The 27463-nt window shown below is 43.5% G+C and overlaps 2 long non-coding RNA genes across 3 annotated transcripts in view; both read left to right on the top strand.

Moving 5' to 3' along the window:
* The first annotated feature begins 6892 nt into the window (after positions 1–6892).
* Positions 6893–14869, top strand: LOC108541202 (uncharacterized). The gene is made up of 3 exons (XR_001888898.1): positions 6893–7098; positions 9301–9631; positions 14830–14869. It is a non-coding gene; the product is annotated as an uncharacterized LOC108541202 (long non-coding RNA).
* Positions 14870–23658: 8789 nt separating this feature from the next.
* LOC108541198 (uncharacterized) overlaps positions 23659–27463 on the top strand; it is a 27265-nt gene continuing 23460 nt past the window's right edge. Inside the window, exons 1-4 of one of the 2 annotated variants that reach the window (XR_001888893.1) lie at positions 23659–23889; positions 24615–24743; positions 25125–25416; positions 26563–26761. This is a non-coding gene — a long non-coding RNA (uncharacterized LOC108541198). Of the gene's footprint in view, positions 23890–24614; positions 24744–25121; positions 25417–26562; positions 26762–27463 lie in introns of both variants that reach the window. The other variant, XR_001888894.1, reaches the window with a different exon arrangement.

Here is a 27463-nt window from a genome sequence, read left to right as displayed (position 1 = left end):
CACTATACCTAAACTGTTTTTTACAAACAATGTCATTTATGCTGAACACCTGCTTTACTTCTGAAGTCTGGAGTTTTGGTGTATTCTATGTAGAGGCTGCCTACATGACTGGCTCCCAGTAAAAGTCCTGGGTGCTCAGTCTCTAATTAGCTTTCCTAACGGCCAACATCACTCTCCTGTTACTGGAGAAATTAAGTACATCCTGCATGATTCCAATGAGGGAAGATTCTTGAAGGTTGAACTTCATCTCATGTGCTTCTTCCATTTGCTGACTTTGTTTTGTATCCTTTGATTGTAATAAATTATAGCCATGAATACCACTATGTTTAATCGCTGTATCACACAGATTATTCTAATTATCATCATCCAGGCAAATATAATAACCTTTTAGAGTTAAGTGTCTCTATGGAATTCTATAGGCAGACAAGCTGGAGACCAGTGTGGTAAAAAATGGAGGAACCAAGAGAAGACCATCTCTGGGTCACAAGACTATCATGTCTATCTTTGGCAAGAGAGAGGCCTGGAGATGATTCTGGAAAGCTTCATTGACATGTCAAATAGATGCTCAATATTCTTCTTGTGCACCCCGGTGTCCTGCCAGGTCCTTGCCCATTCCTGCTGAGATGATAAAGAGCTTTATAGACCCTCTAAAACACAGACATGTTTTTCCAGCTGTGCCATCTGGTTGTTTTTCTTTTTACAGGCAGTCAGCAGAAAGACTCATCTGTTGAGACATAGATGTAGCAGTGTATGTGTGTTTGTGTGTGGCTGTGCATGCTCATCTCTTTATGCATTGGGCAGCGAAGTCTAATTATTGGTACAGCAGAGGAACACATGGAGAAAGCATTCTGAAACACATGGGAAAGATTAAGCCTCAGATGTTCCCCAAAGTGCATGTACACCAGCACCAGAAGCCCATCAGCCTCAGCCCTCTGCTGCCCCACCACCTCTGCTCTGACCTCCGTAAGGAGCTAGCTTTGCTCTTGTTCTGAAAGCAAATCAAGGATAGCCCTGAGATCACTGGTAGTAGAATGCACTGCATCCAGGCCTTTGCAAGTCAAACCTGGGTGCTCTGCTGATGAGAAAAACTGTTGCCATTGGTATGGTCAAAAACATCGTGCCCAACTCTTGCAATCAACTGGCCATTATACTTTGGTACTCTCTGAGCACTTCTGCTACCAATATCTGCCTAGCAATGGGAACTGAGGCAACAGTTTGTTCTTAGAAGTCTAATATTACAGATTCAAGAGGCTATCTTGTCTAACCCTCTGAGTTTGCCTATATATCTGAAGTATCTCTGAAATATCCAAAATATTTATCTGGATATAGAATAGATACTCAACAATGGTAACTACTTTTCTGTTGGTCTCCAGGGAAGGCGGTTATTCTTCTACAATCATTCAATCAATAACAGGTATTATTGAACTTTTACTGCATATGCAGATACTCTACTGGTCATCATTGGATAGTTCTCCAAGGAACAGAGATTCAGAGAGTCTTGTAAAGATTACAGCAATTAAGTGGAAAGATCATGGTTTGCTTCTTGGGCCACTGGACTGCAAACCTGTTTTCTTTCCCCTAGATCAGGATTTCTTCACTTCAGCACTGTTGACCTTGTGGGCCAGATAATTCTTTGTGGCAAGCCCTGTCCTGTGCATTGTAGGATGTTTAGTGGTATCCCTGGCCAATACCAGTTGTAGCCATCTAGTTATGGAACCCAAAGAGATCCCTGGACATCATCAAGTATCCTCAGAAAGGGGTGGAAAATCTCTGCCCTCCCACCTTCTGTTGAGAAACACTGCCCTCTAGCAAGCTGCCTGTGAAGCTTTGCTACTCAAAGTGTGGTTTGCTTCTCAAAGGATGCTACTCAAAGTGACCAAAAGTTTCAGCGTCAGCATTACCAAGACCTTGTTAAAAATAAATGCAGAATCTCACACCTCTTCTCAGGCCTACTGAGTCAGAATTGACATTTAAACAGGAGCTTCAAGGTGATCCATATGCATATTCAAGTTTGCAAAATACTGTTCCCTGGTATCTTGTGGTCACAGTTGTTCCTCACAGATTTTCCCAGACAAATTCGGGTTCTGAAAGTGAGATGCCTAGCAAAATGCTCATGAAGTGAATCACATTCCTTCAATTATATTGTTCACCAGACTTTTGTCGAAATATTATACATTTTTTTATTTTACTTTAAGTTCTGGGATACATGTGCAGAATGCACAGCTTTGTTACATACGTATATATGTGCTATGGTGGTTTGCTGCACCTATCAACCCATCGTCTAGGTTCTAAGCCCTGCATGCATTATGTATTTGTCCTAGTGCTGTCTTTTCTGTTGCCCCCAGTCCCCGACAGGCCCCAATGTGTGATGTTCCCCTCCTTGTGTCCATGCCACAGTATTTTCAACTGTGTTGAAATTACTCAACTCCCACTGCCACAGTATTTTCTTAAAAGCTAACTCCTGGGATAGGACCACTAGGATCCTACCTAGGCTTTTTCTTTTTTTGAGATGGAGTCTCACTCTGTTGCCCAGGTTGGAGTGCAGTGGCTCACTGCAAGCTTCACCCACCGGGTTCATGCCATTCTCCTCCCTCAGCCTCCTGAGTAGCTGGGACTACAGGTGCCTGCCACCACCACACCCAGCTAATTTTTTGTATTTTTAGGAGAGACGGGGTTTCTCCGTGTTAGCCAGGATGGTCTCAATCTCCTGACCTCATGATCCACCTGCCTAAGCCTCCCAAAGTGCTGGGATTACAGACATGAGCCACCACACCCAGCCGGATCCTAGGCTTCAATTAGTGCATCCATTCATTCATTCATTGATTCTTGCTGAGGAAGTGCATTGTGCAGAGCACTGGGGATAAGAGATGCATGGAGCCTGGGTTGCCAACTGGAAGCCCATTCTGCAATTGCACTTTCTACGACAGCCCACATGGATCTCAGCTTCTGGACACAGATGCATCTGCTGTTCTCTGAGCTCAGCTAATGTTCACAGTCCATGCACTTCTGAGAACACAAACTGAACTCACTGCACCCGCATAGAATCAGCAGTGTAGGACCCCACCACTGCGTGGGAAGGGGATCTTGATTTTCAAGCTTTCTGGTGATTTACTTGAGACATTTGATGAGGGGCAGCCAATAGCCTTAAGGTGAATGACTGTCTGATTCACAATGAGGAATGCTGAGTTCATCATAAAATGCTCTAGAAAAAGAGTAGTGGGAAGGGTTTGAGTTTGGAAATCAGGATTTTTCCCTTTTCCCTATCAGCAATTTCACAGAAGTTGTTTAAGTATGTCAGTTAAATGTGGGAATGTTTTTCAAATGAAACCTACAATAAGGAGTGGAGAACTGTGCCCTTAGCATCATAAGGCCAGGGTTGAAAAGAATTACGAACAAAGACTGGACTAAATGATATTCAAAATGCAATTAATTCTCATAAAAATGAATATTTTCAGGCACAGCCCACTTTGGAAGTCCTCCTACTCCCTATCACCACCACCAATGTACCTGTCTGGAGATCATTCAAAGCCAATAGAACTGAGACCAGAGCCCATTCTCACCTGGCCACCAGCAGAAACTGAGTAGAGAATAAACTCTGAGGCTATGAACCTTATAAGAGGACCTGAGAACTGGACTGAACTCTTGTCATGAAGTGGGAGAGATATGGTTTCCAAGGGCACTAGGAGGCAGGATCACCACACAGGGAGGGCTTAAAGGAAGAGGAACACAGAAAGAAAGAAGAAAACGAAAAGATTCATAGAAGTAGGGGGCAGAGTCCCAGGGGAATGGTGGTGAAGTGTTTTGCACCTTAGGAAGTTCAAGAGAAAGAGAAACTAGGAGCCGTGAGCCTTCTACTCACACGCACAGAATACTAACCCCATATGGCCTCGAACACAGTTCTCTTCCCATATTTTCAGTCAGCACTGGTTTGACTTCCCTTGTGGATTAAGTATGTTTTCACTTCAAGATAGGTGGGTAGGCAGGCAAGGAATTTCTTTCTCTTTTTCTTTTGCTTTTTTTCTTTTTTCTTTTTTTTTTTTTTTTGAGATGGAGTCTCACTGCAGTGCCCCAGCTGGAGTGCAGTGGCACGATCTCAGCTTAGCACAAGCTCCACCTTCCGGATTCAAGCAATTCTCCTGCCCCAGCCTCTCAAGTAGCTGGGACTACAAGCATGCACCACCACGTCTAGCTAATTTTTGTAGTTTTGGTACAGACAGGGTTTCACCATATTGGCCAGGCTGGTCTCGAACTCCTGTCTTCAAGTCATCCGCCCTCCTCAGCCTCCCAAAGTGTTGGGATTACAGGTGTGAGCCCCCGCGCCTGACTGGGAAAGGTATTTCCTAGGATGGCAGAAGAACAAACTCACCCCACGATCATCCAGTGTATTGGATGATATACTCAGGGACCAATATGCATGGTGGGCTGTGATTTTATATATAAATCTAAGTTTATATATTTATATATGAGTATAAATATGAATACATATATTCAAAATGAATCTATATTGTGTAACAAAATCTCGTAAATAAGGAAGATATTTAAAATTAATTGCTGGACTCCCAAGATAAAAGTCCATTAAAAGTATCCATACTGTATCAATTTTTCAATTGCTGATTTAGACTGGTAAACATTTCATTGTCTTTCCTCAAAATTCAGGAGGAAGAAATGATGTTGTAATTTTCTTCATAAAACACAATGCAATCTGTGCATATGCAGTTTAGCAGATCAAATTTTATGAAAATTGATGACGATTAGCCAAGGACATTCTATCAATGAAAAACCACAACAACAGCAACGAAAAGATTGAGTGCCTGGATGCCAGGTTCTGTAGTCAGCATTAAGAATGCAAATGTGAGAAAGTTACAGCACCGTCTGGAGGGGGCATGATATTACGGGAAAGATTACAATGGGACGTGTCCATTCTGACACGTGTTCTGTACTCTTACAGAGGTTCAAAAGGTGTCACTGGCGCCAGGAGCCCTCCATCCTCAACCCCACATGTTGGTGGTAAGGGCCCTGGAGAGTCTCTGGTCATGCAGAGATGACACAGACCAGTTTTATTTGTTTTGGTTCCCTCTGTTTGTTTGAACTTCACAGTACTCACTGCTATCATGGGAGCAGAGTGAGTCATGGCTCAAGTTTAGCTCAGAGTAGTGCATTTTAGCTAAGCGTGTGTGTGTGTGTGTGTTTGTGTGTGTGTGTTTTTGTGTGTGTGTTATTCATATATATGTGTGTATATACATATTTACTAATATGTAGTTTATATATGGGTGTATATATACTTTGTGTATATATGTATATTTACAAATATGTACATATATAATACACATATATTCATATATATTCATCCCATGATATATATGTATATATGTATGTATAAAATCACACACCTATCATGAGATGTAGGTATTAAAATAATGCAAGAATATACATATATATGTATAAATGGATGAGTAAATACACACGTGCACACACACACACACACCCTCATACATATGTACATCCCCTTCCCCTTCCAGTTGTACAATTGCCTCCTGATTGAGAGTTCTACCATTATTTTAATATCCACACCCCATAATGGGTCACTGGGGCATCATCCAGATGGGTGGGAGAGGTGAGCCTGAAATGTAAACTTTACCCCACCTCTTGACAAATTGTCTGTGCTCAGAGTCTCATCTGAGATCTAATTTGCTAACTTGAGGGCCTTAGGCATTTTTGTAATGCAGCATATGGCCAAAAGAAATCAGGATCTTTTTTTTTTTTTTCAGTTGAATAAGGCTAAGAAGAGGAACTCACCCAAACTGAACATAAGTACATGAGAGGAGGATAAAAATATCCAAAGCTGTGCCTGCAACCTAGGCACAGAGAGGTGCAGACAAAGCCTCTGACATGAGGCGCTCTGATGAGCACCAGAGGCATTCTTTAATGTGCAGGCAAATGAAGAATGATGCAGGGCTGTGCCAGAGCCTCATCAAAGGCAGAGGTGTGCCAAGCACTGAGCTTCATCACAGAGACTAGTGAGCTTCCCTATATCTATCTGGAGCCCTCTCAGCATGGAAACATTGCAATGGGAGGAGAGGAAAGAATGTACCGATGGAGGAGTCCTATAATTGAACCTCAAAAGAGGTGACAGTTACAGGTAGGGGCTGTGATCCCTAGAACAGATTGCCCAATAAAAGCAAAGAGAGATTTCAAGTTGTCTGATCCTGAAAATTAGAAAAGTACATGGCTTAGCTGATATCACTCTTTTTTCTTCCATTCACCTCTGGTGGCCTCAGAAAGCCCATTCTTTCCCAAAATTTCTCCAGTTTCACCCCAACCTTCTTCCACACCACCCTTCCTTCCAGCTCCTGGCTCACCTAGTGTAGTACGAGTAGTGCTGGAATCATCCATCATCTTTCCATCATCTTCCTCAGAATTATCCCTTTTATCTATTCCTTCTGCCCCAAACCCTGGTACCATTGCCTGATAACTGAAGTTCTCATGCAACTCTTGAGTTTTGTCCATGACTAGTGGGCATAGATGGAGAAGATTTCATATTTGGTGGCCAAGTTTGCTGAGACTATCAGGTGCCTTTAGCATTTGTATGGGACTTTAATGAGTAAGGAGGGATGTGCTGTGTGGAGAAAGGAAGAAGGGCTTCCAGGCAGAGGAAGCAGTGTGCACAAAGGCACAGAGATACACAGAGGGCACCAGGGATGGAGACAGCATGAGTAGCACTGAGGAGACAGAGCACAGTATGCATGGGGAGACAGTGGGTGATGTGTCTGTAAAGTTGTGGCATCATAAAGAAAAGTTATGACATCATAAAGAAAAGCCACCCCGGGAGTAAAGCAAGTTAGGGTTGTAAGAGACTTTTCTGAGATTAAAGCAGCCAGATCTATGAAGGGGTGGTTACGTGTGGTTAAAAAGAAAGAGAACGTGAGAATGACTCATGAGACTATTAAACTGACTTAAGTGAAATTTAAAAAAAGGAGGAAATACCAACTACGATGCATCCCCCACCCCACCATGTTTCAATGCTACTCAAGGTCTATGGCTGGGAAAGGCCACTTGTTTTTCTTCAGTTAATGCTGAGAATTTGTTTGTCTGCCAGGGGTAAGAATGTCCTGCTTGGTCAAAGAATATGCTAGAATTTTGGAAAACAGAGGAAAGGTTTATCTTCCAACAGAATAGACCTAGATTCTGATATGCTATATGCTATTCCACCAGATCTGGAGAAAGTTACAGTAAAACCTTTTTTTTTTTTTTTTTTAGAATTATCATGGGACATTTGACATTAACCAAGTCCCCTAGTTATGCTGAATGTGTCCACTGGGCCTGACATGGACTCCTTGCACGGGAAGCATTCATGAAGTTGGGCCAAGTTGTCCAGCTGCATTGGCAATGGCTGGCCAGTAAAGGCCAGTCTGGATCCCATTTCATTTGGGCATTTCGTGCCAGGGCTGTTGTCCTGTCTGCAGAGGGGCTGCTGGCAAGAAGCATCCCCAAACATTCAGTTGCAAGGTTATAAATTTCAGCGAGGCTTTTCAATATTCATGCAATTACCCCGGAAAGCACATTTGACATTTCATAAATATAGAAGAATATTTAGCATTTGTCTCTCCCTCTCTGCTACCTAAGCATACATGGGAAAATATTCCCCAGAGACCCTGCTGTCTGAAATGGCAACAGTTATTGAATCCATAAATTTGATGGCTCAAAGTCTTCCTTCTTCATCCCTTTTGTAATTTATAAATGGAAGTGTGACCATATAAATAAGGTGGCAGGGTGTCCTTCCTCATGGAGTATAACCAGCCATTCCTTGCAAAACACCAGCCTCCCGCCAACTCTGCCTGCAACTTTCGTCCTTTATGTTTGAGTCTCCAAAGTGAGCTCACAAACCAATAGACCCCACACAGACCTGTGGCCATGGCATGGGGTCCTGAGCATGGAGGCCTCAGACGCCCAGGCCGCAGTAGACAGTGCCGATGACAGGTTTGTGTTCCTGCCTCAGGGCCACCGAACACTATTTCAATTTCCCAAGGACTCCTAGGGGCTCTGCAGATGGATTGAGAGAACTCTGGGACCTTGTACACAGCCCTCCCCGTCCTCCCACAACCCACACAGGCTCAGGAATAAAAATTGCAGCTCTTCAGTAGCTCACTTGAGGGTGCATCAATGAGAGAAGCAAAACACCTAGCTTGACTCAAGCCTGGCCTTCATGAGCCAGCACTGAAGACAGAACTTCTGTATAAGAACAGCTCATCTCATAGTGGCCCTGTGGTATCCCAAACACCGGCTGGATCTTCATAGACCCGGCTCCTCTCCCCAGACAGGAAAGTGGTGTGGCCACAACATGAAACAAGGACCTCCTCTGCCACCAATAGGCTTACGAAGATGACAAAATGCATATTTTTCTCTAAAAGAAGTAACAGGAGCCGTTTTCCATACATGAGGCAATAAGGTTGACCTACCAGAGAGTTATTTTCAGAGCTAGTGAATTATTTTGACTTTTTTCAATATTAGAGATGAATTCTTACTATGTAGAATGTGTGTTTATACACATGCCTGCATACATACATACATATATAATATGTGTATGTATGCATGTGTGGATATATGTGTGTGTCTAATAGTGTGGTGTATCTGAGAGTAAGTTGATATATGTTCATAAATGTGTATATTAAAGTTTATATGTATAATATATAAATGAGCATAAATGTTAATGCCATCCACAGATGTGTATAAAATTATTGTGTGTATTGGTATTTATGACTGTGTATGTGCTTGTATATATGTAAGAATTTATATGTGTATAGGAATGCATGTATGCACACATGCATTCGTATGAATGAATATGTGTATGTGAGTCTATGTACGCATAGTTTAAATGTAGTTTATATTTAGTTTGAACTTCTCTATAGCAAAATATGTGTCAGGCACTGTATTTTACATATATTAGCTTATTCTCACATCTTTAAAAATCTGTAATGACTTTCATTTTAACTGATGCAGAAAGTTAATGTCAGAGAATGGTTTGTTCAGGATCACACAGGTGGCAAAAGGCAAAGTGGAGATTAACTCCTTGGTCTGACACACTGTAGATAAACAGGGCTCCTAATATATATGTATATACACAAATACTCATGTATGTTGTATAGGTATGTGGGGGTAGGGGTGAGTAAGTGCACATACGTATGGAAGGGGTCTCCTGTACAGGGTCTCTGTGCACAGGATTCACCTGCATGCATATGTAGTCTAAGCCACCTCCTCTCATTGATCCATTTATTTTCCTGAAAGCCCTTTCTTCACCATCAGTCTCTTCACAGGATGATTGTCTGTCTGTGGCCCTTTGGCCCTTTTAAGTGCTGCTGCAACAACAGAAGCAATAACCAGATATGGGACCAGCCACTTTGGCAAGGCCACCCAATTCATCTAGCACATTCAAGAGACCTGCAGAGCCAGGGGTTAGGAGGACCTGCGGTGCCAAGTGGCTCCAGAGTAGGCCCACCAGCTTTCTCCAGTTCATGAAGAAAGTGGGTACCTTCAGGTGGAATGTCATCATAAGGTCCCAAACGAGTTGCCAATCATAAAATGAGGACTGCTGTGTCTCCCACTCAAAGTAGCTGATGGAAGAAAGCCAGAGAAGGTAAGTGTCTGGCGTATGGCTAGACAGATGCAGTGCTCTAAAACTGTCCTCTCCTTGCTGTGGAGACACAGTATACTGCAGCAGTGCTGGCCAACAGGCAGATATATATTTTATCATTCATCTTCTTTCTTTGAAACCGTTACATTTTGCACACATGAGTTCACTTCCAGCCTGCATCTCCCTCTTTGGGAACTGCCCATAGTGCAGCAGTAGAGGCCCTGCAGCCATGTGGACACCATGTGATCTGCCTCCACACTCAGAGACAAATGATTGGAGAAAGGGGAGCCTTCCACAGTGACACCGGTGAGATTCGGGCTCCAGGAACCTAAACTGAGGTGGAGGGGCTCTTGTAGGCCTCTGGAGCCCATTGGAACTGATAGCCCAGCTAGAGAAGGACTGAGGCACCCCTGGCACGCTGGGGTGGAGGAAGTTGTTTATAAAGGAAAACAAAAAAATTAGCTGAAAGAAACAATCAAGATACCATGTGGCCCCTAGAAGACAAGCAATGATCTTGCTTCTTAAATTTTCATTTCCATGTTCATTCCCTACCAGACCTGGCTATTACTCCTCACTTCAGTTTCCTTCAGGCAACTGCGATGTCCTTCCAAAAACACCTCCCTTTTGCTTATAATATTCTGGATGCGTTTCTATTCCTGTATTTTGCTTATAATATTCTGGGTGCTTTTCTGTTCAGTGATGCCTGAATTTCAAATGCTCAGCTGTGTCTGAGGCACTGAGTTTTCTAGAACATTCCTGCCACCCCTTTCACTGTTCTGACATTCCTGTGATCTATCCCCATGTAGTTTATAGTCTTCAAAAGGTTGGGATATCCTAATATCACCAAGTAAGAAATGTGACCCTGAAAATTTATGATATACTGAAACCCCCCAAATTCAAAATATCCTCCTAATCAGCCATCTTTGTTTCTCCTGAAGATATAGCATCTGCACGTAGTATTCTAAAAAGACATTATACATGCAGATATCATGAGTGACATTTGACATACACATGTAGCCAAGGGTGACAGCTGGCATCTCTCTGTTCTTTAATATTCAAATAAAATTGGTTCAAAAGTATATGCTTTTCTGTTCTGAAGTTTAATATTTGCCCATGTCTTTGTGATTTCCCAGGGACTTCCTTGTTTATGTCACCCAGTTTCTGCTGTCTGCTTATATTGATGCTCCCCTCCTTTGGTGATTGTCTTAATCTCTCACCTGGAACCCAGGCCCCGCCCCTTGATTTCTGGAAAACACCATTCATGCAGGCATTTTGGATTTGCAGTTGCTTTTCCTGAAGAAGCTCAACAGTGTTGTTCAGCAAACAACCTAAGACTGTACCACACACACCTCCTTCTCTTCTCAGCAGCCTTGGAATGCCCTTTCCCCTGCACCGCCAACTGCACCAAACCCTCTCAGCAAGACAATACTTCCCGCTGCTCCCTTCCCCCACTCTCTCACCTGCTTCTCCTCAGCACTGCGTCAATCTCCTTCTCTCCCACCCACGCTTCCCCCTTAATTCCTCTAAGCGTGAACATTTCGCTTTCCTTGATAAACCCCCACCCCACTCAGACAATCCCCACAGGGCCTCCAATCATATCCATAAAGGCCCATTAAGGCTTGTTTTTAAACAAGCACAATTCTCTCCCTGAGTGGAATTCTGTTTCCAAAATCCAAAATAACATTATTTCCCTCCCCCTTACACAGGCAGCTGAAGGAAACAAGGCCCTCTTGAAGAGCTCGAGACCTCCTTCTGTCCCCAGTCTCTTTTTCAGCTCTGTCCCGACACCTGTCTCTTGACAGCCTGCCTGCCTTCCTTCCCCGCTTCTCTCCATGTCGGCCTACAACGGCCTGGCTCCTTCCTGCAGGCCCTTCCTTCTTCCTGGAAGACCTGACCTTTTCAGCTGTGAAATTCCCCTTCATCCTTCTGAACTCAACTCAAATACTGCCTTCTCTGAGACTCCTTGCTCAATTCCCTGAACCCAAGAGGAATTAGACACTGCTGTCCCCGGGCTTTCTCAGACCTCTGGTTTCATGGCAGGAACAATTGCCCCTGTGGACAACAACATGCTCATACCAGCACCTTCCCCTTCCCAATCAGGAAACTTTTCGGTAGGGGCCAGGTCTTTTCCATCCCTCTATCTTTGTCATGGGAGATGACAAGTAATTACTGCTCTAATAGTGTCACACAAACAGATGTATAAATGAAGAACAGGTGACATTGATTTAATCACTCCCACCACCATACGTCAAGCAGTATTCTAGGCATCTGATAATATATTAACTTTTTTGAGTACCTATGTGTACTTCCTCACCACAACACTACAAGGCAGGAGAGAGCATTAGGTGTTTCATATACCTGTATCCTGGGACTCATCTATGTCAAGGAGTTTATATAGGACCATCCAGGTAGAAAGGGTTGGAGTTGAAACCTGAACCCAACCTAGAATCCTGACAATTATAGCAGACTCTGAAAGAAATGAAATGTTTTAAGGTCAAGGGGAAGAAAAGGAAGGGTTTCTTCATGAACAGTGGTGTTAGGTTCATGCGAAAGACATTTACTAGGGAACCATATTGATACTATGCGAGAATCAAAAGCCACAAAGACACCTGTACCTTACTATAGCTGTGACTATAGCTGAGACTTATTATAGCTGTGACTGTTAGGTGCTCTGGAGCCAAATAACTTCAGTGGGAATTCCTGACCTGTCTTTCAACTGAGGTAGGAAGTACCTATCATAAATACTTGGGACTCCATAAAGTACAACCATTTTTAATCTCACTGCTGTGTAACATAATGGGAGGAACACACACACACACAATAATTACAGTCAGTCCTGGTAAATGCCATAGCTCTGTAGACTAATCTGAGGCCAGTGGTTGTTACAAGAACTTGGGGTATGCCTTGGCCATCCAGACAGGTCAGTACCCAGAGTACTTTGGCTGTAGCTGCAGAACAGAAAGATAAGCTCAGAATCATGATTGTAGGCCCCTGGCCCTGCTTAACTGGCCAGGTTGGGAGGAAGCTGACCCTTTCTCTAACACTTTAATGGCATTTGAATTGTGTTCTCTTTGCCAAAAGAAGTGTTAGTCTCTTTGCTAAAATCACACTCTAAAGCACTCATAAAAAAATTCCAGTTCCATAAGCCAATATTGACATAAGGACAATGAGAAGCATATGCAAAGAGAGTTTATTTGAACCCATGGGAACAAATGCTTCCTCTCTCACTCATTAGAAGCATCAGCAGTAGCCAGTGTGGAGTTGCTTTCATGTATGTACAAGGAGAATAGGAGCATGCAGATGAGAGCACATGTGAAGATAAGGGAAAAGAGACTACTCTGAATAAAACTGACCATGTTTTGAGCTTTTCTAAATAGTACTGATAATACGTGATTATATTAGTTAGCTATTGCTGCATAACAAAGCACAGCAAAATTAATGACCTAAATAACACCCGTATAGAATTTCTCAGGCAACAAGAAGATGGCTGGGTGGTCAGCTGAACCTAGCTCATGCATCTGTGGTCAGCTGGCCAGTTGTCTGGGGCTTGCTTATCTACAGTGACCTCAGCTGGAATGACTGTTCTGCTCTGGGTGGTTTTTCATTTTCCAGCAGGTTAATCCAGGCTTGTTCTCATGGTCATGGTAAGAGTTCAAGAGAAAAGGTGGAAACATGCAAGGCCTTTTCAGGTTTGGAACTAATACATTTTTACTTCTATCACTTTCTTTTTCCTAAAACAAGCCACCAGGCCAGTCCAGATTTCTGGGGTAGGGAAGTAAATGTCATCTCCTGATGGGAGAAGCAGAGGTCACTTGGCAATCAATTTTCTACCCTGCTCAACACTAACATGGTGACAAATTAACTGATACTTGTTGAACATTGAAGTCCTACTATTACTAGTTATTATTATCCCCACTTTTATGAGGAAGCTAAAATTTAGGAAGGTAACTTGGGAGAACCAGAAAGTGGGAAAGTAAAAGAGCTAAGGTTTGAGCAAGCCTGTGCCTTTTCTGGTTCACCAAATAGGCCTGACAGCTTTCTATGCTCTTTAATATTGATGTAAAGAAGCAGGCATGCTTGACTTTGGGTGTTCACAGGGATGTGTGACAGGAGGGAGGATTAGCCAAGACACTGGGGAATAGGCAGTGTCCAGGCAAACAGGCTGGCACAATAGAAAGAAAAATGGCTTTGGAGTTAGACACTCCTGGGTCCAAACAGCTATAAATCTCTTTCCTCATCTGCAAGATAGTGATAGCAGCCCCTTTTTCACAAGATTGTGTGAAGAATAAATATGCTTTGAGTTACCTGGTTTCAAATGCAGGAGCTATCACTGGCTGGATGTTTGACCTCAAGTAGGTCATTCTGCTTCCTGGGCCTTGGTTTACTCATCTGTAGAATGGGCTTATCAAGGGTCCTTGTCTTACAGAGTTATTGTGAGGATTAAATGAATTCACTTCTGCAGAACATTTAGAATGCCTGGCATGTAGTGATATATAATAATCAACATGCAAATATGCCTGTGCACTTATAGTGCCTTAGAGACAAAGGCAGTCATACAAGGCCAGGGTGCTGAGCTCCATCGAGGACCTGGCAAAGGATCTGCTATGGAGTGAGCACTTCACAAATTGCACCTCCGCATGTAGGGATTGAGGGGCCTGACAGAATCAGATCTAGAGACAAACTCTGACTTCATGCCCTGTTTGAGGAGTCAGTTCTTCTGTCCAACTCAGAGGGAAGCAAAGGAAATGGGTTTCAAAGCCATTTTATGTGGAAGTTCTCAGAGAGAACTTGCTCTACCAGAGATAGAATTGCCATGCTTTTTGAAGGCACACAGCCCGGCAGCTGTCATGTGCAGTTGAAAAGTAGAGAGATAAAAGTATTATCAGGGAGAAAAACTAGTCCTTTTACAGTCACACATACATATGCAAATATGCACACATACATACACACACATACACATATACATACACACACTCACATTTCTATCTGGACAGTTGATGGTATTTGAGTGGAAAATATACCAAAAGAAATAAATAGACTGAAGTGTGTCCAACCCTCAAAATTCATATGTCAAAATCCTCATCCCCAATGTCTCAGAATATGACCATATTTGGAGAGAAGGATTTTAAAGAGGTAATTAATGGGAAAGTAAAATGAGGTCATATAGATGGGCCCTAATCTAATACGACTGTTGTCCTTAGAGGAAGAGGAGATGAGGACACAGACATGCACAGAGGGAAGATCGTGTGAGGACACAGGGAGAAGGTGGCCATCTGCAAGCCTCAGGAGGAGCCAACCCTGCTGACACCCTGATCTCAGCCCTGCAGCCTCCAGGGATACGAGAGAATGATATTCTGCTGCTTCAGCTACTGTCTGTGGAACTCGGCTGTGGCCGACTAATACAGTCAATAACTGGCCATTGACTTTATATAAAATTTCAATAAAAGAATGTGGGACTCCCAGACCTAGTTTGCTTCCCCCAGGCCAGGAGAGCTGCTAATTATTATTTTTAATTGTCACATAATAATTGTCCATATGTATGGGCATGTGTGATATTTTGTTACATGCATAGAACATGTCATGATCAAGTCAGGGTATTTAGAATATCCATCTCCTCAAGCGTTTATCATTTCTGTGAAGCTGTGGACTCTTCATGAAAAGTATGGAGGAGCTGGCCTCCAGAACCAGGGACCAGGGTAAAGGAGGAGCTGGAGACACACTCCCATCCTTCTCCCCACGCAAAGTCCTCCTGACATGACCATGCCACTCTGGTTGAACGCTTATTTCTGGGACCCGCCCCAGTCTGTGTTCATGGTCAGCTTTGACCTCAGCCCATGCCCTGGATTTTCCACTGTGGCATCCTGCTCCTCCCACACCTGCCTTCCCTCTCTCCTCCCACGGGACACATGCATATCTGACCGAGAGACTCCTGTGTGCCAGCCCCTGCTGTCTCTGCATCTCCCTACTTTTGGGTCTGAAGAAGTGTGAGGACAGAGTACTATATGCATGCCCATAATGCCTGCTGAGTCTTCAGGGTCCCTTAGCTTGTAACTTACTTCACATGAATGTGAACAAGTTGACATTTTTAAGGTTAATGACCCAGTTGCTTATAAGACAGGCGGGGTTTGAAATCAAACAGCTCATATGAACCAGAAGCCTGTGAAACAACTTTTATTATGCGGCTCGGCAGTATCCAAGAAAACTAACTCATCCTTTGGCACCAATACAACCATCCAAGACTCGTGTTCTCCAGCTAATTTACACTTTAGAAAAAATTTCCCCTAGTCTTCTCACTTCAGCAAGTGTCTCACGGTTTTTTTAATTTAATTATGTACATCAAGACTCAACTTGTTGCAGTTGCTGAAAGTAAGCTGAGCCCGCTTACCTACAGGGCAATAGAAATAAATTGTCCTAAAGAGAATGGGCTGCAGTGAACAATATTGAGAAATTATGCTGATTTATAACACAGATAAAAATTGTCCTTTTTTCACCAGTCACAATTAAAATTGGGAGGTTTTCAATTTTACAAGTAGCATATCATCTGTTTTCTCATTTCTTCTTAATTTTAAGAGGCTGTGAGTTTTCCATCTTTTTGCACATCTCCTCACTCTTGCAAATTCACTTTCCTGTCTGTAAGATGGGTCCTGAGTTAATGCAGCCACCCCAAAAATGAAAACAGAAAACCCAAGCTGAGTTCTGTCAAATACCAACTCTGTATAGGACTGGGCCTTGCGGGCCACCTGCTCTTTCTTAATGAAGAGGAGTATGCTGAATTTTACCTCCCTATTTGATGGTCTATTTTTTTCCTTTTAAAAATTGTTTTATTATTTAAAGATAGCAGTGATGCATAGTAGTTCTACCACATTCTAAAATTCAGAGTTATAAAAATATTATTGAATCTTCTCCCCATCTCCTAATCCCACCTGAGTTAAACAGCATTTGCAGGGTCTATCCTTGCCTTTCTCTCTAATTGCATGAAGATAGATGATAGATAGATTGATGGATAGATAGATAATAGATATGCATATAAAAGGCTTTTCATTTTTAATTGTTTTACAGAAGTGTGATGATACTATTCACATGACTGAGCCATTTGATTTTTGTACTCAGTGACCGCTAAATCCCCCTGACCCTCAAACATGCACCAAATTTTTCCCTTTTAACTGTAGCATAAAATCTGATAGTTAGTAAGAATGTTCTGTGGCTTAATCAACCATTCCCCTCTGGTAGCTATTTAGGTTGTTTTTATCTCTGTGCTTTTTCTTTTGAATACTGCAAACATTACTGTGATAAACGTTGTACTCATGTTTGTAATATCACCTTCCAAAAGGTCAACATATATAGATACTCTCAGCTGCACTCTGTACACTGATATTATTTTCCTTAAAAGTTACAGCAATTTACAGTTAATCAGCAATGTGTTCTTCATATCTTATTTCACTTACCTATTATCTATCTAAACAACATATCAAGAGTGGGAGTCCTTGACATATTCAGGAAAGTGACCTTCCGTGCTACATGCAATTTGGATTTTCAGCTACCTACGAATGCCTCTAAATTTTCTTTTCACTTAAGCTAATTTCACTTTTATTCTTTCACTTGCAAGAGACTTGATTAATGCATCATATATTTTGCCATATATGGTATTTTTGCTATAAGTTTTCTTCTTTAAAATATGCCCTCATCCAAAATTCTACAATTATTCTTCTAAATTTTCATTTAGATTTTCATTTGTCAGGAAGTTTTTTTTTTTCCTCCATTGGCTTTAAATATAAGCGTGCTAAAAGGTTAAGATTTTCTTGATAGCAGGGAGGCATTAGGAATGTTTACACATCTGTATCATTCTCAATGCCCTCTACTCAGTATTTCACAAAAGAAGGGCTTAGAAGACATCTGTTTAAGAAAAGAAAGGAGAAAAGATTGAAAGAAGAAAGGAAGAAAAGGAAGAAAAAAGAAGGAAAGAAGAAAGAAGAAAAGAATGAAGAAAAAGGGGAAGGGAGGAAGGAAGGAAGGAAGGAAGGAAGGAAGGAAGGAAGGAAGGAAGGAGAGAAAGTTTCCCTAGAAAAGAAGGAAAAAAGATGAAAATGTGTTTCTAATCTTTTAGGAAAAAAAACATTTTTCTATATTACCCAAGATGGTGATGTTAGTCGCTGAGTCTTTCATAACTTTTGTATTTGTTAAGATTTAAGATTTTCTCCTTTTTTCCTTGCTTTCTTCCATATTTTTTTTTTCTTTCCTTCAACAGGTATTCCTGAGTGGCCTCTACTAATGATGACTATTCTTCTACATTCTCACTTCCCTTTTCAGAAGTTCTGGCATGCGGGTCACACATATTTGAGTTTAAAATCCTTGATCATTCACCTACAAGCTGGTTTTCCTTGGAAAAGTAGTCTGGCATCTCTGGGCTCATTCCACCCACCTATAAAATGTGGCTAATTGGCACCACCCTTAGAGATCAGCCATGGAACTTCATTGGGATTACAGAGCAAAGGGCCTGAACCCAGAGGTGCAACACAGATGGCCCTAGGCTGACTTTGCTCAATTAGTCCTGTGCCCAGATTGCCTTTGACTGCCCCATTCTAACACATTTAGAAAAAGAGGAAACACCGGGCCCTGGGGATGTTCTCACACATCTCACCCCCGTTTCCCCTCTCCTCTCACACCTTGTGTGTGTTGGATCCCACAGCATGCCAGGGACCAAGCTGCTTTCCTCTGTGTCACGGATTGCCACATAGGATTTGCCATCCATTCACGTTTTCTGGGTCATAGAACTCCTTGAGAAATTGATGAATGCTTTAGATCCTTTCCTCAGGAAAAAAATAAATAAATATAACAGCCTCCATTACTATGTACATGTAATTTCGGTTTCACAAACACCCCATAGAGGATCCATCCTTAGACCTCAGTTAAAGGCCTGGATCTGTAAAGTGGTGGCTTCAAACAAATCTAGTCCCTGCATCCTCCAGAGATCATAGCTGACATAAGAATGTATGTGTCTATGGCAGGCAGCCATGTGTGCATCAGTCAGCAGTCTCCTCATCAGCACCCCACAGTGGAATTGTAGGGCCTCCCCAACAACGTGAGTGGTAATGCCCATGGTGGGCTTGGCAGAGGTGACTGCCCGTTCTTCATCAGCCAGGCCTAGACAGAGGTGGAGGGTGGAGGGAGGGTGCCCAGAGAGTTTCACATGCTTTTTATCTCTTGTGCTTACTTGGCAGTTTATCAGTTAGTAAGGGAAAATGAAAAGTGGTTATCTTATTTAAGTGACTATATTATTTAACCCCCATAACGGCCCTGAAGGAGCTTGTTATCATTCTTCCAGATTAGGGATGGAGGAGTCTGGGAGAGAATGTGACTTGGCTGAGGCAACATCAATAGCAAGAGGTGGAAGGGACCATATCCGTGCCCGAAGCCCATGTTTTAATATTCCAGTGTGGTTTAGTCAAATCCAGACTGCTGCATGTTCTAGGACTCAACAATCTAATAAAATTAAGAAGCTAACCAAAGAGCAGAAAGGAGCCCCCCACTCTCAGGAGCAGTTTTCTAAATATCTAGAGACATATCCAGAGGACCCAATGTTAAGGCAACAAAAAAGAGGCCTCACCGACCATGAAGACTCTAGAGGCAAGGATCTAAATGAAAGAAACTGAGTGTGACCTTGGGGAAAAGTCTCAACGAATCTCATCACAGACACAACGGTGCCTGTCCAAGTTCAATCAGACAAGTATTGGTGTGTGACTTCCCTCCCAGAGCCAGACCTGTGCTGGTGCTAGGGATAGAAGGATAAATAACAGATGATTCTGGTCTCCAAAGGGCTCACAGACTCACAAGAGGAAGATAAGTGCAATGCAAAGTAAGAAGGTGTCTGCAACGTGCTGCAGGGGGTAAAGAGAGCAAGTAATTGTGCTAAAGAGTGGTAAAAATCCCCTACAAGATGTTAATATGACAGCTGGGTATTTTCAAAAATGTAGCAGTTTGTCATGCAGAAAAGAAAAAGGGAGACATTCCAGGCAAAGGAAAGATCATGAAAGTGAGTAGCTTATGCATTAGTAACAACACGTCTAAAATGTCAGTGGCTTATCACAACAAAGATTTTCATCAGTTGCAGATCCGCATATTCAAGGAGAGTCAGGGATGGGGTTGGGAGCCTGGATGCTGCTCCACACAGTCATTAAGGGACCTAGGCTGAACGGAGGACCTCTAAGGTCACAGGCCAGGAAGAGTCAGGACAAGGAGAAATAGCTGTTAATAAATCAGCCCAGAAGTGACACACTTTATTCTCACTCGTCTTCATTGGCTAGAGCTAGTCATTGAACCCCACCTAACTGCAAGGGCACTGGGAAATGTTTTCTTCCTAGAGAGCAGAGCCACAACTAAGTGGGATTGGTCGGATCGTGGTTATATATTGTGTGCGTACCGGGACAGTGCATGCTGAATACATGTTTTGGAATCTTTTTTTTGTCCACGCTTTCTGCAAACCAATTTACCCTGATAATTAGGGAAGGGTCATGTATGCGTGTATAAGAAATGAGCAGCCGAGCATGGTGGGTGGCTCGTGCCTGTAATCCCAACACTTTGGGAGGCTGAGGCGGGTGGATCACCTGAGGTCAGGAGTTTGAGACCAGCCTGGCCCACATGGTGAAACCCCGTCTCTACTAAAAACACAAAAATTAGCCGGGCATGGTGGCACATGCCTGTAGTCCCAGCTACTCAGGAGGATGAGGCAGGAGAATCACTTGAACCTGGGAGATGTAAGTTGCAGTAAGCTATCATGCCACTGCACTCCAGCCTGGGCGACAGAGTGAGATTCTGTCTCAAAAAAAAAGAAAGAAATGAGCAAAAACTAAATATTCCCTTTCATGTTCATAGACCCTCCAAAATCAAGAAAATATTTCAAGGAAATGCCACATGGAGAGGACATGCAGGACAAGTGATGAGAATAATCCTGCTCTGAAAAACCCCCTGAAGACAAGCTTGGAAACCTGGTTTCCAAACAGCACCTCTGACTGACTGTCTGGAAATCATCCTACCCTCTCTGAATCTTGCAACAGGCATCTCCAATTGACATCTTTCACAGCATCATGAGGCAGTAGCTCCTCTGAGTCACTTCCCAGTTGGGATTGGGTCTGCTCAACCCAGCCACTCTGCCTCTCCCACCCCACCAGCATCACCATTACCCACTGGTTTTCTGTTGTTGATTTTTTTGTTTGTTTGTTTGTTTTGTTTTTCTGGTTTCTGTGGAACAGCCTGTTCCCTCATAGACGTGAATTCTCTCGCCTCCATGACACTGGGCTAGGCAAAGCGCTCTCCTGCCTGCGGCACCTTGGTATTCTCAGCCTCACACCTGAGGGCATTTTTATTCTTTTCTGTGCATTTTGTCCTTTTACTGGAACTTATCTTCCCTGCTCCTCAAGTCAAGAGTGGTACCATGAGAAAACCATGCCTTGTTTCTGCCAGCCCTAGCTCTAAGCAACTCCCATCTGAACCACTGCGAGAACCTCCCAACTACCCTCTCTACACCTAGGCATGCACTTTCTAATCTATTTTCTATACCAAAATACAACCAAAGCCACAGAGCACAGTGGTTAAAGGTGCAGCCTTCAGAATCACCCCAAGTTCTAGCTATTTTGCTTCTTTGAGCCTTCCTGTCTGCAAAGTAGGGATGACCATTAGATTTACCTCGTTCAATGGTTGTGATTGCTAAATGCAATAACGTGTAGGGTACTCAGCAAAGTTGCTACCACAGTACAAATGCTCCATATACTTTACCTATCATTATCATCATCTCCAACATCATTACCATTGCAGACCCCGTATGCTTAGAATTGGCCCAGCTTCTCCTGGCAACTGGACAGAGAACAGTATGAACCACCATGGCTTCTTACACCACACTTTGAAAAAGGAAGTATTATCGCTCCAAGATCCCACAAGACCCACACTGGCATGTCAGTGAGACTGTGACCATCATTGTGGGCACCATCATAGCTGCATAATAATAGTTGGCCATTGGATTGCACAATATGGCACACAGAGCCACCTCTAGGGAGTCTGAAACTCCATATCTATGATTGAAGGTGAATTTGAGATGTGGGAAGAGCAAGCGGGTAACAATTATAGATCTAGGTGCTCAGAAATAGGGCAAACAAAACAATTGCGTGAACCCACAAACCTACACAGTGTCTGTAATGTGTAGTCCACTCCTGTGGCACTACATTTTATCTCAGAGATATAACTAATCTGTCTCACCATCTGCAAAGCTTCCTGAATCCTTCTCTCCAGGATGAATAAATTTCTCGGCAAAACAAGGCCCAGGGGAAAGGTTTGAATCCATATAATAATATATCACTGCATTTGCCACAAACTCTTGATTCAACAGAACTGATTTTTTGCACTTAGTTCTTGCCCTGGGGATAGAACGTGAACAAGAGAGACATGGGGCCTGCTCTCATGGTCTTATCCTTTAGCAAGAGAGATAATAAACAGGTAAAGACATAAATAAGTAATAGACCTTCGGAGGATGGTAAGATCTACAGATAAAAATATAACAGGGTAACGAGCTAGAGAAGGTTAGAGAAAGAGAAGATTGCTGGGAAGATGGAAGGGGCTGCATGTGGCTACTGGGAAGATGAAAACATTTGTAATCCAGGTCTGTTGTGCATGGGACAAGGACACACAAACAGAGTAGTATGGAGAAAGGACAAAGTGACATGTGCTGTCACTAAGAAGAAGCTCCAGAAATGAGGTGTTATGTTAGAATCTACTGGGTGTCATCAAGGGTGACCCAGGTACGGAGCCTCTGGACTAGGGGAAAAAGGAGCCAGACAATTAGCCAAATTGGAGGCACCTCCTCCCAGGAGAGGGCCCTTTTGAGCAAGCTGCCAGTGGCTGTTCCCTACATTCAGAGATGCTGCTGCCTGAGCTTCCAGGTTTCACATGCACAGGGCTGGCCGGGAATCAAGAGGCCCTTCTTCTCGTGTTAAAGCGTAGCAGTCTGTTCTGTTCCCCTGTCATGTCATAAATAAAGGAGCCTTGATCTCATAAAATGGGCATCTCTGGCTTTATTGTGAGTGAAGTGCCTGCAGACAGATGATTGTAGCTGCACAGGATAACTGAACATAGAGGAATGCGGCCACCTCAGTGTACCAGGGAGTGCTCTAGAGAGGAGTAGCCAGCAGCCTCCAGGGTGCTCCAGAAACCTACATGAAAACGAACAGGCCAGAACATCTGGTGAGGTCAGAGCTGAGTCCACGCACCTCAGAGCTTTTGTTCTTCCTGACTAATTGTGCTCCTGCTGGTGTCACAGATCAGACAGGAGGTGCCAGGGCCATGGGGTACAGGAAGTACAGGTTAACAAGAGCACATTCGCACACAAGCACAAGAAAAGCAATTAGGAAAGGCCAGCAGGCGATCCGCCTGGCCTTCAGCCTCTTCTCTCGCTGAAGGTTTCCCAAGGTCTGGGAAAGGTTTGCCTGTTTCCTGTGGACTGAATCACAGGCAGTTCTAAAGGCAGGGAGACCCCTGAAATGCCTGACTGAGATTCTGAGAGGAGATTCTTAAAAGTGAGCGTCAGCATTAATAGCTCAGTGTGATTCTTTTCTCGGAAAAATGTTCACAAATTTCATTTTGCTCTCAAAAGGACCAATGGCCCCCCAAAAACTTTCAGAGACAGAGCTCCTACGACTTTACCATGCCAGATGTCATCCCAAGTCCAGGAACCATGTCTCAGGGGAGGAATCTTTTTACTGAAGGGCATGAAGAGGGGAAAGGACACTGGCCCTGGGTCCCGCATTGTGTCAGCTGCTTCACATCCAGCATCTAATGCAGTTGCCCCATCTAATGCTCAAGCGGTAAGGCTGCCTCAGTTTTCCCAATTAACAGATGAGAGGCCAAAGGTCCAAGTAGTTGGGCAGGTTGCCCAGGATGGGTGCATACATAGAAGATGGAACAACCCAGAGTGGTGTGATTCCAAACCATGCTTTCTCCATTGCATCACAATGATCTTTAAGATCACCAGCAGAGTGGAGTGGGACTTCAGGGTAAGATCACATCAAGACATCAAGTCCAGACAGGCCAACCCCACACCAGTCACATGATCTCTGAAACAACTTTTCAAGAGCAGCATTGTGAATTCAACTCAATACTCTTCCATCAAACAAGGACAGAAAACTCCAAATGACTGTAAGACAAGAGCTCCCAGGAAACACATAATTCCAGAGCAGATTCTTCTTTTGAAGCTTCTGTGAATGAAATATCATAATCAGGTGGGGCTTTGAGCCACCCTCTCCTTAAAGGTACCTTCCAGCCCTGTGGTTCTAGATTGGGTTCCTACTCAATGTAGGGATTTACTTTTTTATTATTATTATTTTATTTTATTTTATTTTTTTGAGATGGAGTCTCACTCTGTTGCCCAGACTGGAGTGCAGTGGTGTGTTTAGCCAGTACTCAGCCAGTACTGGGTTCACGCCAGTCTCCTATCTCAGCCTCCAGAGTAACTGGGACTACAGGCATCCGCCACAATGCCCAGATAACTTTTGTATTTTTAGTAGAGACGGAGTTTCACTATGTTAGCCAGGATGGTCTCGATCTCCTGACCTCGTGGTCCACCCGCCTCGGCCTCCCAAAGTGCTGGGATTACAGGCATGAGCCACTGCACTCAGCCAGTGTGGGGATTTTTTTAAACATGTAAGGGCCTGGATGGGTCAGTGAAAAACATTCCTGCTGGCATAAGATTCTAGCAAAATTAAGACCTTTAAGAGTATAGCTTTTATCTTATTCAAATCCCATTTTCACAGATGGGAGAAATGGGGCAGAACTGGCAAACAACCTATCCAATGTTGTACTATTTTTGGTGCCTAGAGTTGGTCAAGCTGGAAGTCAGATCTAGCTTTGACTTGTTCAGTGGGAAGGACTTCTTCCTTTTTGCATGTGTTAGTTTCTCATACCATTTCCTGGCTCTGAGTGAAAGCTGGAGTGTCTTGTTTCACAGTTCAGTGTTACCTCTGCACTTACAACAAAGTACTGTGAAAACAGCATGGCCTTGAAGTCCCAACAGTCTGGAATGAAGTTTTCTCTGCCAAGGCTGTCCACTGATTCGACCCTCGGTCTCTTCTTATAGGTAATGGGAAAAAATAATGTCTATGGCATAGGGTAGTTGTAAGGAGACAATGAGATCAAGCACACAGAGCACTTAATAGGTCCTCAGTGGATGACAGGTATCTCTTATAATATTCCAACATCAATTGTGACTGCGACTCAGCCGGCAGGGCCAGCTTGTAGTTTGTGACACTGCACTGCTTGCCCCTGGTGGAATTCCTTGCCCTTGGGCTGGTCACATGTTCTTCCCTTGCCAGTTGCTCTTTAAGAGAAACCAATTTCACACTTCCAGATAGATCCACACTCCAAATTGTGTTTGTTTTAAAATAATGAATAGTGGCATTATTATCCTCACTGCTCTCCGGGGCACTCTGTGCTGAATGTATTTCTTTTGCATTAGTAGAGCTTCACTGCAGCAGATAAATGAGCCAGCGCCTGAGCTCAAATGCACAGAAGCAAGGAAGACCCACCCTGCCTGTCTCCCACCTCTCTCAGTGAAACCTTCCCAGGAGGCTTCAGATGCTTAGGGAAGCAGTCAAATGTTTCAGCAGCCAAGTCTGTCATCCTCCTGACTCTCAGATGACGTCCATAGTGAATGGAGCTGTTGAGGAAGCCGGAAAGGAAATGAAGCTGTGACAAATAGATTCTTGCATAAAACAAACCAACAAAAATTTAACGTGTGCATTGAATGCCAGGTAAGCTCAAGATGCACAAATGAGATATGGTTATATCCAGGAATGTCAGCAATGAAGTCCCTGAACAGAGCAATCACAAGCCAGGGCAGTCCTGGTTCAGCCAAGTTGCTTTTCCTTTTGTGATCTGGAACAAGATGCTGCATCTCTTTGTTCTCTTGGTAGTGAGGATTATGTGAGGCTCACCGTGAGGCTTCTGTTGCTTATTATTTTGCTTTTTTTTTTTTTTGAGACAGGAGTCTCGCTCTGTCACCCAGTCAGGAGTGCAGTGGCCGGATCTCAGCTCACTGCAAGCTCCGCCTCCCAGGTTTACGCCATTCTCCTGCCTCACCCTCCCGAATAGCTGGGACTACAGGCACCCACCACCTCGCCCGGCTAGTTTTTTGTATTTTTTTAGTAGAGATGGGGTTTCACCATGTTGGCCAAGATGGTCTCAATCTCTCAACCTCGTGACCCACCCGCCGCGGCCTCCCAAAGTGCTGGGATTACAGGCGTGAACCACTGCACCCAGCCTTCTGTTGCTTTTAAGGGAGGAAATAGAGGCTCTTCTTCCTGCTTCCTAGTCCTTCCCCTTGGGTGGGTGAAGGTGGGAATCACCTACCATTCTCTGGTAGGACAAGCCTGCCCAGTATGTGTGGTCATATGCTGAGTTCAGGTCTCTGTGTTGGATGCCATCTTCCCCGTCACACTGAAAAGGAAGATTCGGCTGGGACAGGTCTGAGTCCATCATAAGGGTTGCAAAACAGAAAAGCCATTCAGTTAATGCTTCTGATGATACAGAGACTTCCAATGCACGCTTTTTGACCCACACATTTATGTTCAGTACAATAACACACAGTCACAGAGTTAACTTGGCTGGCTGAAGAAAGAAGACACCCAACACACAACTTTAAATGTGGAAGAAGTCAAAGCTTTTTATACATAAATGCCTTCTCCATCCCCACACCAAGCCTCCTGGAGCACCATCTTGTAATATCAGCTACATGAGATTTTTTTGTTTTGTTTTGTTTCTTTAATTCTGGGATTATATTGTACAATTTTATCTTTGCCTTATTTTTGTTGAAGACACTAACTTGTTTAAAGTAAGCATGTAATATCTATAAATTCTATGACCTTCTTTTCAATTTCTTTGTGTTTTTGATATATCAGGAACCTCAAAAATAGAAGTGCCTTGGATCTCTGTCAACCTCTAGGGGGTCCCATGGGAGTGTGCCTCTCCTTCTTCCTCTCAATTGCATTCCCTAGCATCTGTCTCCTGTGAGAGATGCTTCCCATCTCTGGCATTCCACTCTACTGCATCCTGCGTGTGACCTCCCAGAACTGTGGAATGGAGTTCTAAGACACAGAGGTAGGTTTTCAGGTGAAGGTGGTCAGGGCAGATGGCCCGTCCAAGGTCAGGAATCTCCATAAATTCTGACGAACATTCTGTACTTATTCACCATAGTTGATCGGAGCTGTGCTAGGCATAGAGTGCTGCTTCGCTTGGCTTTTATCTCTGCACACATATTTCCTGGGAGGCCCTTGGAGGGAAAGGTGACTTGTCAATGGCATCTTCAGCAAATTTGATTGTTCTTGGACCCCTTGTTAAATATCACCAGAATATCAGCTGGAGATCTCCAAATAGCCCCCACAGCCAGCAGAGTGCCAACTATAACATGATCAACATTTTGCATCTATTCAAAATTCCCAATAAAAGGCCCACCCAGGCCAGGCGCGGTGGCTCAAGCCTGTAATCCCAGCACTTTGGGAGGCCGAGGCGGGCGGATCAAGAGGTCAGGAGATCGAGACTATCCTGGCTAACATGGTGAAACCCCGTCTCTACTAAAAAATACAAAAAAACTGGCCGGGCGAGGTCCAGCGCCTGTAGTCCCAGCTACTCGGGAGGCTGAGGCAGGAGAATGGCGTAAACCCGGGAGGCGGAGCTTGCAGTGAGCCGAGATCTGGCCACCGCACTCCAGCCTGGGCGACAGAGTGAGACTCCGTCTCAAAAAAATAAAAATAAAATAAATAAATAAATAAATAAATAAATAAATAAATAAATAAAAATAAA

Source organism: Rhinopithecus bieti, unplaced genomic scaffold (genome assembly GCF_001698545.2).
Source record: "Rhinopithecus bieti isolate Rb0 unplaced genomic scaffold, ASM169854v2 scaffold_20153, whole genome shotgun sequence".
Lineage (NCBI taxonomy): Eukaryota > Metazoa > Chordata > Mammalia > Primates > Cercopithecidae > Rhinopithecus > Rhinopithecus bieti.
Note: the sequence above shows the minus strand (reverse complement) of the source record. Positions and strands in the feature narration are given on the sequence as shown.